Source organism: Silene latifolia, chromosome X, assembly GCF_048544455.1.
Source record: "Silene latifolia isolate original U9 population chromosome X, ASM4854445v1, whole genome shotgun sequence".
Classification (NCBI taxonomy): Eukaryota; Viridiplantae; Streptophyta; class Magnoliopsida; order Caryophyllales; family Caryophyllaceae; genus Silene; species Silene latifolia.
Window position 1 is genome coordinate 28,985,520 of NC_133537.1, and position 8,246 is coordinate 28,993,765.

The following is an 8,246-nucleotide window of genomic DNA, read 5'->3' on the forward strand; positions in this document are numbered from 1 at the left end:
GCTTGGTCATTGAATTCAATCAATTTAGCCTCATTTTGCCATGAAAATGCAAGGTTTGCACTCCTTTCCTACCAAGGACACAAAACCTCAAAGAATATGCAAAACAAAGAACTAAAGACAATAAATGACCCAAATATGCACTAAAAAGCATGGGAACAAGGCTAATTCGGGGACTAAATATGCTCTAATTATGGTCACAACAAATATTCCCAAACCGAACCTTTGCTCATCCCGAGTAAAGAGGTGACAAAGACTAGGACCATTATTTAAACTAACCTAATAACATAGCCGATATGAGACAATTAGCAGGTCTCACTCCGCCCCTTCAACTCACAACAAGACAACCATGAGGTAGGATGCCTTCTTGCAAGGCAAGGTGGGTCTTGCCAAAATGGCGACACATCCAAACATTAAGCACGCAAAATCAAGTAATGGATGCATCTACAAAAGAATAGCCATTTTCCTCATCTAAGTGGCGGAAATTATCTACAAGGGAAGCAATTCAAGGGTACACACTCCTTCATAGATGCAATTTCTTCAAACTACTAAGCCTATAAGGATACCAATAAATCACCTCCAACTTGTGTCAAGCTAGGGTACCTTTGTCCTCAATCGTTAAATGCTTTTGTCAAGAATAGACTCCCTATGGTGTTAGAAACACTGGAGGATTGCGGAATTCCCCCTCTTGCCTAGACAAGAAGAAGGGTCGTCCCCTCTCTACCATGCACTAAAATGGATACGATGGATAAAGGGATCGATAGAATTTGAGTTTCATTTAGGAGTTTGCTTTGTTGATGTTTTTCCCCCAATTTCTTGTGGCATATAACATTTGAGAACACTTTCTTTTGCCATTTCTTTTGATTTTTGGCAATTCAACACTTGACAACTTTCAACTTTTCTTTGCATTTCTCTTGAACATTTTCAAAGTCACCCCATATGTAGTGAGGGTGCCTTATATTTGAAGCATAGGAGTTTTCATTTTTGTTACTCCTCTTTTCTTTTGATGCAATTTGCAAACTTTCTTTCACTTTTCATTTCATTTCTTGAACTCAAATTTGAACAATTTTTGTACCCATTCCCTTTTTGATGACAATATGTGGTAGAACTTGGATGATGGATGCATGGTTTCAAGGGTCACCTTGGAATAAACAGTAGCCAAGGAGTTATCACACCACAAGGTACTCTTGACTAGGCCTTAATCCATGGGTCAAAGGATACTAGCATGACACATCCTAGGGTGTTTTACAAGCATTCTAACAAGCAAAGTCTTAAGAAGAAAAAGCATCTATTAGGGCCTATATACACTTGTCAAGCTTCCCAAGTAGACGGTTTCACAAAATTTTTCTTAACATGCAAACTACATGCCATGATGCAACTAGCATATAAACATCCTAATGCATATGATTCTACCAACTAATATGCCATATAATCTAAATGCAAGTCCTAAGTTCACATTGTTATACCTCATCCATCAAAATAAAGCCACATTGTCATTAACATAAAGAGGAAAAAGGAGATTGGAAAGACCATACCATGCGGTCTTCATGATCCTCATGTCTCGGATGTGGCGTAGTCAATCAATGTGAGCAAGGATAGAACAAACAATATACAATAATATATACATGACTACACTACAAAGGAAATGAACTTGTTTTTGGTTTTTCAATTTTTCAATTTTTTATGGTTTTTCGAATTTTTTTGATTTTTTTGGATTTTTGAATAAAAGTTAAGTTAGAATTCCCCATCCCCACACTAAGATGGGCATTGTCCTCAATGGCCAAAATGATGGGAAATTATGCAAACATGATGCATGAATCCTACACTAAATGCAAGCTATACTATACTACACTACATGATGCATGGGTTTCTGTTTATGACGGAGAGCGTAATTTAGATTACCTCCCGTTGCGTATGCATGTACTTCCCCAAACCAAGATAGACATTATTTCTAATGTCCTAAAGTTGGGGGTAGTTCATGCGCACAAGATGTAATGCATGAAACTAAATTTGTCATTTTGGATTTTCAAAAGTGGGAACAATGAAATAAGAACACCTCAATGGGGCCGAGGTGTTAGTCCTCTATGTTGATAGGAATCTCCAACTACGATCAAGATAAAATAAATAAAATAAAGAAAGAAGTAGACAAACCTCAAGAGGGTAGGAGCCTCCAAAGCTTGCTAGTCTTCCACCATATCATCATTGTCATCATCTTCCTCAATAGAAGTGGACTCATCACCACTTCCCTCTTCACTTCCTTGCTCGCTTCCTTCATCATCCTCTTCTTCATCATTTACCTCTTCATCAACAACCTCATCGTCATCCGGTATCTCACCTCTAGATTCACTTGGAAAGAAGACTTCCCTATCCGCCCAACTAGGCAAAGGACATGAAGGATCAAGTAGTCCTTGCCTAGCTAAATGAAGGAGGGGTGGATATTGGGCTAAGTATGCATCTTCCCGATCCTTATAAGCTTGTTTGTGCATCTCTTGCATAAGTAGAGTCATGTAGTCATTGCTAGCTTCAACACCTTTGGGTTTGAACTCTTGATACTTGAATGGATAGGGTGGTGTGACAATGGAGGAGGAGGGCATTTCAATTTCACTCCTTTGTTGACGGATGATGTATTCGGCTTCTTTTGAGAGGGGAAGAAGGTAGTTTGTCCGATGGACACTCAAACGGCATATCTTGGAAGGCAAAGTAAAAGATCTAGCATCATTGGTGAGCCACCCATATTTGGTGTCAAGAGGATTATGGGTAACCCACTTGTACTTGTTAATCATGGCATCCATGTCAATGAGATGACCCCCTTTTTTCGCCACATACTTGCTATCCTTGTTGAAATTCATATCAAAGTACTTAGCCAAAAGAGTAACTAGACCTCCATTTACGATAAAAGCGGTGCCTTGCTTCCCACAATCAACATTGAGCCATCTTTCCACCAAAAGCCTTAGATAATTGTAAGGCTTGGTGAATTCCCTTCCAATATTTAAGGCCGACTCAAGTAGAACACAATCGAGCTTGGTAAAGTGGTTAGTGTCTTTTCTTGCAATGATAGTATTCCTGATGACCTTGTGCCACACTCTAATGCCCGGATGGTGGACTAATAGAGCGCGACTAGCATGATAGTTCTCAAATTTACTCCCGGAAATCGCCTCCCAAAGAGGAGCGGGGTCATATTTTTCGGGCTTCTTGTAATAACTAGGTGAATCACTAAGACCTAATGCTTTACCCAAGTCATCAAAGGTGATGCGCCTACTCACATTGGTAAGGCGGAAGTCGATGTTTTCTCTAGTCTCTACCTTAGTTACTTTCAAGGAACTCAAGAATTCTAAGGTAAGGGAGGGGTATGTCAATTCTCTTGTAGCAAACAATTTTCCCAACCCCATGGCTTCAAAGAAGGCTTTTGTTTGTTCAAGGACACCCAATTTGTTCAAGGCATCTTCACATATGAATTTGGTGGGTAGAAAGGATTTTCTAGCATACTTGTCAAATGTATCCCTATGGGAGTTAGAAATGAAAATTACCTCCGGATAGTTTGATAATTGAGAAATTTCCGGAGTTGTTGATGTTGTTGCTTCCAAGGGAGGAATTTGTTGTTGTTGAACTTCCAAGTTTGCACTAGCAACCACCATAGCCAATGAGGCTTTCTTTGCTTGAAGACATTGTTGTCTTGTTGAGAGTGTCTTTGCCTTAGGTTCCTTTGTTGATCCTTTTGTCCTTGCCATTGATGAAAATACCAAGAAAAGAGTGAAAATCTTCAATTTCCAAGTATACCCAAATCGATTTTAAGATGAAAGGCTTTGCCTTTGTAATTTCAAAAATCGACTCAAAGGTTGAAGATTTTGGTGCTTGGTTTGATTTTTTGTTGGAAGAGGAGTGATTAATTGTTGTTAAAAGGAAGTTTGGATTTGATTTTGTTGAATTTGGTTGAGGAAATCTTGTTTTGGGGATGGAGAGGATGAGGGTTTTGAGTTTTAGGGTTTATGGGTAGTGTTTTGAATGAATGAATGTGGGAGGGGTATTTAAAATACCCGAAAATTTTGAAACTGCAGGGGAAGACGGGCGTCTTTCCTTCGGGACGCTCGGATTATGCCTATTTTGGGTTCAGGATTCTCGCCTAAAGACGGGCGTCTTTCAGCAGGGACGCTCAGATTCTTTCACTGCAGGACGAGCGGATTTTGCTGAAGACGGGCGGATTCTGAAACAACAAGCCTTCTTGTTTTACACTGGCAAAAAGATGGGCGTCTTCCTGCGAAGACGGGCGGATTTCTGAAGACGAGCGTCTTCTCTACCAGGACGCTCGGATTCTTCGACAGTCCCAAAATTTAAAATTTTCAGTTAAAATGGACGGGCGGATTTTGACAAAGACGCTCGGATTTCCTGGAGACGAGCGGTTTCCCCTTGAAGACGCTCGGATTCTCCCTGTTTTACCCGGATTTAGTTCCATCCGTGCACTTGCATATCCCTTGTCATTTTTTCATTCTTCAAATCCCGTGTTCTTCATTGTAGGGGCACTACTAAGGCATGAATAGCCTAGGCAATTGCTATCCCCACACTAAGCTAAAGCACTACACATCAATTAAATCATTAGTCCCTCCCTCACTTCTCTCAAAAATGATAATTACCTTGATCAAAGCATAAAAATCCAAAGATGACAAAAAAATGTAATGTAAGAATTAAAATGCGAGTTAGGGAGTTAGAAATATTTACAAATGGTGGTTTAGGGAGGACTCCACCAAACTCTCATCCTTAGTGAGATGTCATAGGGGCATGTCCAAGGTGTTGTTGATGTTGCTCAACACCTTGAAAAAGTAGTCAAAAGCTTGTTCATTATCATGATAAAGATCTTCAATAGAACTTTGTCCTTGTTGTCCTTCATATCGGTCTTTATCGATAGCATTACCAATATAGGATTGAAAATCCCTTCAAACTCATCGTCCCAAAGACCACAAACTTCATCTACTTGATCACTAAAGATCTCTTGAGTTGATAGAGACAACTCTCCCACTTTCTTGTCTTGGCCAATGAGGCCATCCTCTTCATTGCTTTGCTTTAGTGAGCTTTTCAAGCTCTCTTTGTTACAATTCACTTTCTCTTTGAATGGAGCATCATCAATTTTTTTCTTCCATTGGAATTCCGACTTCTTCCTATCATCCTTCCGGCTATAATGATCAACCATAAAACATGGTTCATGTAAACAAGGAGCTCTCATGGTCTTGTCAAGATTGAAAGTTATGCTCTCATCTCCCACTTCTAAAGTGAGCTCGCCATGCTTCACATCAATCACCGCACCCGCGGTGTGTAAGAAAGGTCTTCCTAGAATGATTGGAATGTTGGAGTCTTCTTCCATGTCCACCGGGATGAAAAATTTCCCAATTCTTACGGGAACATTTTCCCATATCCCTAATGGTGTCTTCGTCGATCTATCGGCCATTTGGAGTGTGATATTGGTGCATTTAAGCTCTCCCATCCCTAACCTTTTACTCACCAAGTACGGCATAACACTCACACTATCCCCTAGATCACATAAGGCTTTGTTGATCGTGGTGTCGCCAATGGTACACGGTATTGAGAAGCTTCCCGGATCTTTGAGTTTTGGAGGTGAACTCCCTTGAAAGATTGCACTACTCACCTTAGTGAAGGCGATAGTCTCAAGCTTCCAGATCGACTTCTTCTTTATGAGAATGTCTTTCATGTATTTTGCATAGGCCGACACGTGATTGATTAATTCCGTGAAAGGAATCGGGACTTCCAAATTCTTCACAATTTCCATAAATTTTCCAAGTTGGTCATCAAATTTGGGCTTGGCTTGACGACTTGGAAAAGGAAGTCTAATCACAATGGGCTCCTTCTCCTTGACCTTGTCTTCATTTTTCTTTGAAATTTCTTCTTTTGATGGTTCTCCATCCTTGGAGTTTTGCACGATTTCTTCTTTGTCACTAGCTTCCACAACTTCATCCTCAACTTGATTCTTCGGTGCGTCATACCTTGTACCACTTCTCAAGTGAATGGCACTAACCGTTTCATGTCTTGGGGGATTACTTTGAGGTGGTAATTGCCCCTTTTGTCTTTGTGAGCTTGAAGATGCTAGTTGAGTCAATTGGGTTTCCAACATTTTGGTGTGAGCTAGGATGTTGTTGATGGTGATTTCCTTTGCTTGACTATCCTTTTGCATTTGAGTGAAAAACTCTTGTTGATTCTTTTGCATTTGGAGGACCGCTTTTTGAACATCAAACCCTTGGCATTTTGTTGATTGTATGGAGTTTGATTCTGGTAACCTTGGTTTTGTTTGTAAAAGAGTCTTTGATTTTGGTTTCTCATGGGAGGTGGGGTGTATGTTGGTTGAGGGTTTTAAACATTTTGGCTTTTGTATGAGAGATTTGGATGGAATTTGGTGTTTTCATTGTAATAGTTTGAATAAGGGGTACCACTCTTGTATGCTTGGAAAGCATTCACTTGTTCATTTTTTCCCCTACATTCACTTTGGTCATGTCCCAAAGTTCCACAATTCTCACATATCCCAATTGGGATTGATGAAGATGTCGTCATGGCATTAACATGATGCTTTGGTGATTTTGAGGCTTCTTCAAGTCTAGCCATAGCTTTTTCAAACTTCAAATTGATGGTATCAATGTGAGCACTAAGTTGAGCACCCAATTGAGTAATGGAGTCCACTTCATGCTTTCCTCCTCTAGTAGCCTTGCGAGGTCTACTATATTGTGAGTTATGGACCGCCATTTCCTCAATTTTGTTCCAAGTTTCATTGTCATCAACTTCGGTGAACATTCCATTTGATCCCATGTTGAGAATGTTTCTTGAGTCTTCATAAAGACCGTTCCAAAATTGTTGTACCAAGAACCACTCGCTAAGTCCATGATGAGGACATGAGCGACAAATTCCTTTGAATCACTCCCAAGCTTCATACAAAGATTCTTCATCTCTTTGCTTAAAGCCTGTAATTTGGGCTTTTAGCATGTTAGTCTTTTCCGGTGGATAGAACTTTTTGTAGAAAGCTAGAGCCAATTTCTTCCAAGAATCAATTCCGAGAGTAGCCTTATCAAGGCCTTTCAACCATTGTTTCGCGGTGCCAATTAGAGAAAAGTAAATAAGACCCATCGAATTTGGTCTTGAGTTACACCGGTTTGAGAAATCGCATCACAATAGTCACAAAATGTCTCCATATGAGAGTGAGGGTCTTCACTAGGCATCCCCCCAAATTGGCTTCTTTCGACTAATTGGATAAATGCGGATTTGGCAATAAAATTTCCGGTTAAGTGTTGTGGTGTGAGAGTACCATTGGGTAGGTTCTCCTCGGTGGGTACGGAATGTGATGAAAACTTAGGCATTGTGGGTTGATTTTGTGTTGGATTTTGTGTTGGGTTTTCCTCACCTTCTCTTGCAAAAGGGTTGATGAACTCAATAGTATTTGGTTGAATATCTACAACCTCACCGATACCTCTCAAAGTTCTCCTAGCAAGTCTTCTATTGGTTGTCAAAGTCCTTTCAATTTCGTGATCAAAGGGTAACAAGTCACCTTGTGACCTTCTAGACATGCAAAATATCAAACAACTCACAAATAATTAGAACAAACCTTGAGGAGTTTTACTTCCCCAAGGCAAAGAAAGACACAACTAATAACAATACAATAAAATCTAAATCAAGTTAACACCGTCTCCGGCAACGGCGCCATTTTTGGTCGTGATCCCTTATGAGGGGTTTAGTTTTCAGTACTTGTCGTTAGGAGCACCTAGACCAAAACACAATTTATAACTTCACAAACAACTCTACAATTAGTAAAGAGGCAAGTAAAGGTCGGATCCTAAGGGATGGGAATTGAGATGAGAGTTTCTATTGCAACTAGTGGTTCCTAAGGGTGTCACAATTTGGGGTTTGAAGTAGAATATCACTAAACTAAATAGCAATGAAAGTAAACAAGCAAGATGAATTAAAAGGGATGTAAATAATTGATAAAAAGCACTAGGGTATCATGGGGTCATAGAGGATTCATGGGAATTGATCATACAAACATATTCTCAAATTATAAGCAAGCAATTATTGTTGTGATGGATCGAGTTGGTTTATATCTTACAATCCTAGGAAAGTTTGGGTCCCGGAGCCCAATCGATTAGATTGTACAACACCTACAAGTCGACTTAATCTTCCCTACTCAACAATATGCATGGTCTAATGAGACTCGAGTTGGTTTATGTCTTACAAGTCTCATTGAAAAGATAGGCGATGGGTAA

General features: G+C 39.9%; 1 non-coding gene across 1 annotated transcript; it reads left to right on the top strand.

Moving 5' to 3' along the window:
• Window positions 1-6,868: 6,868 nt before the first annotated feature.
• LOC141624532 (small nucleolar RNA R71) lies at window positions 6,869-6,975 on the top strand. Its single transcript, XR_012534339.1, has one exon. It is a non-coding gene; the product is annotated as a small nucleolar RNA R71 (small nucleolar RNA).
• The last annotated feature ends 1,271 nt before the right edge of the window (window positions 6,976-8,246 follow it).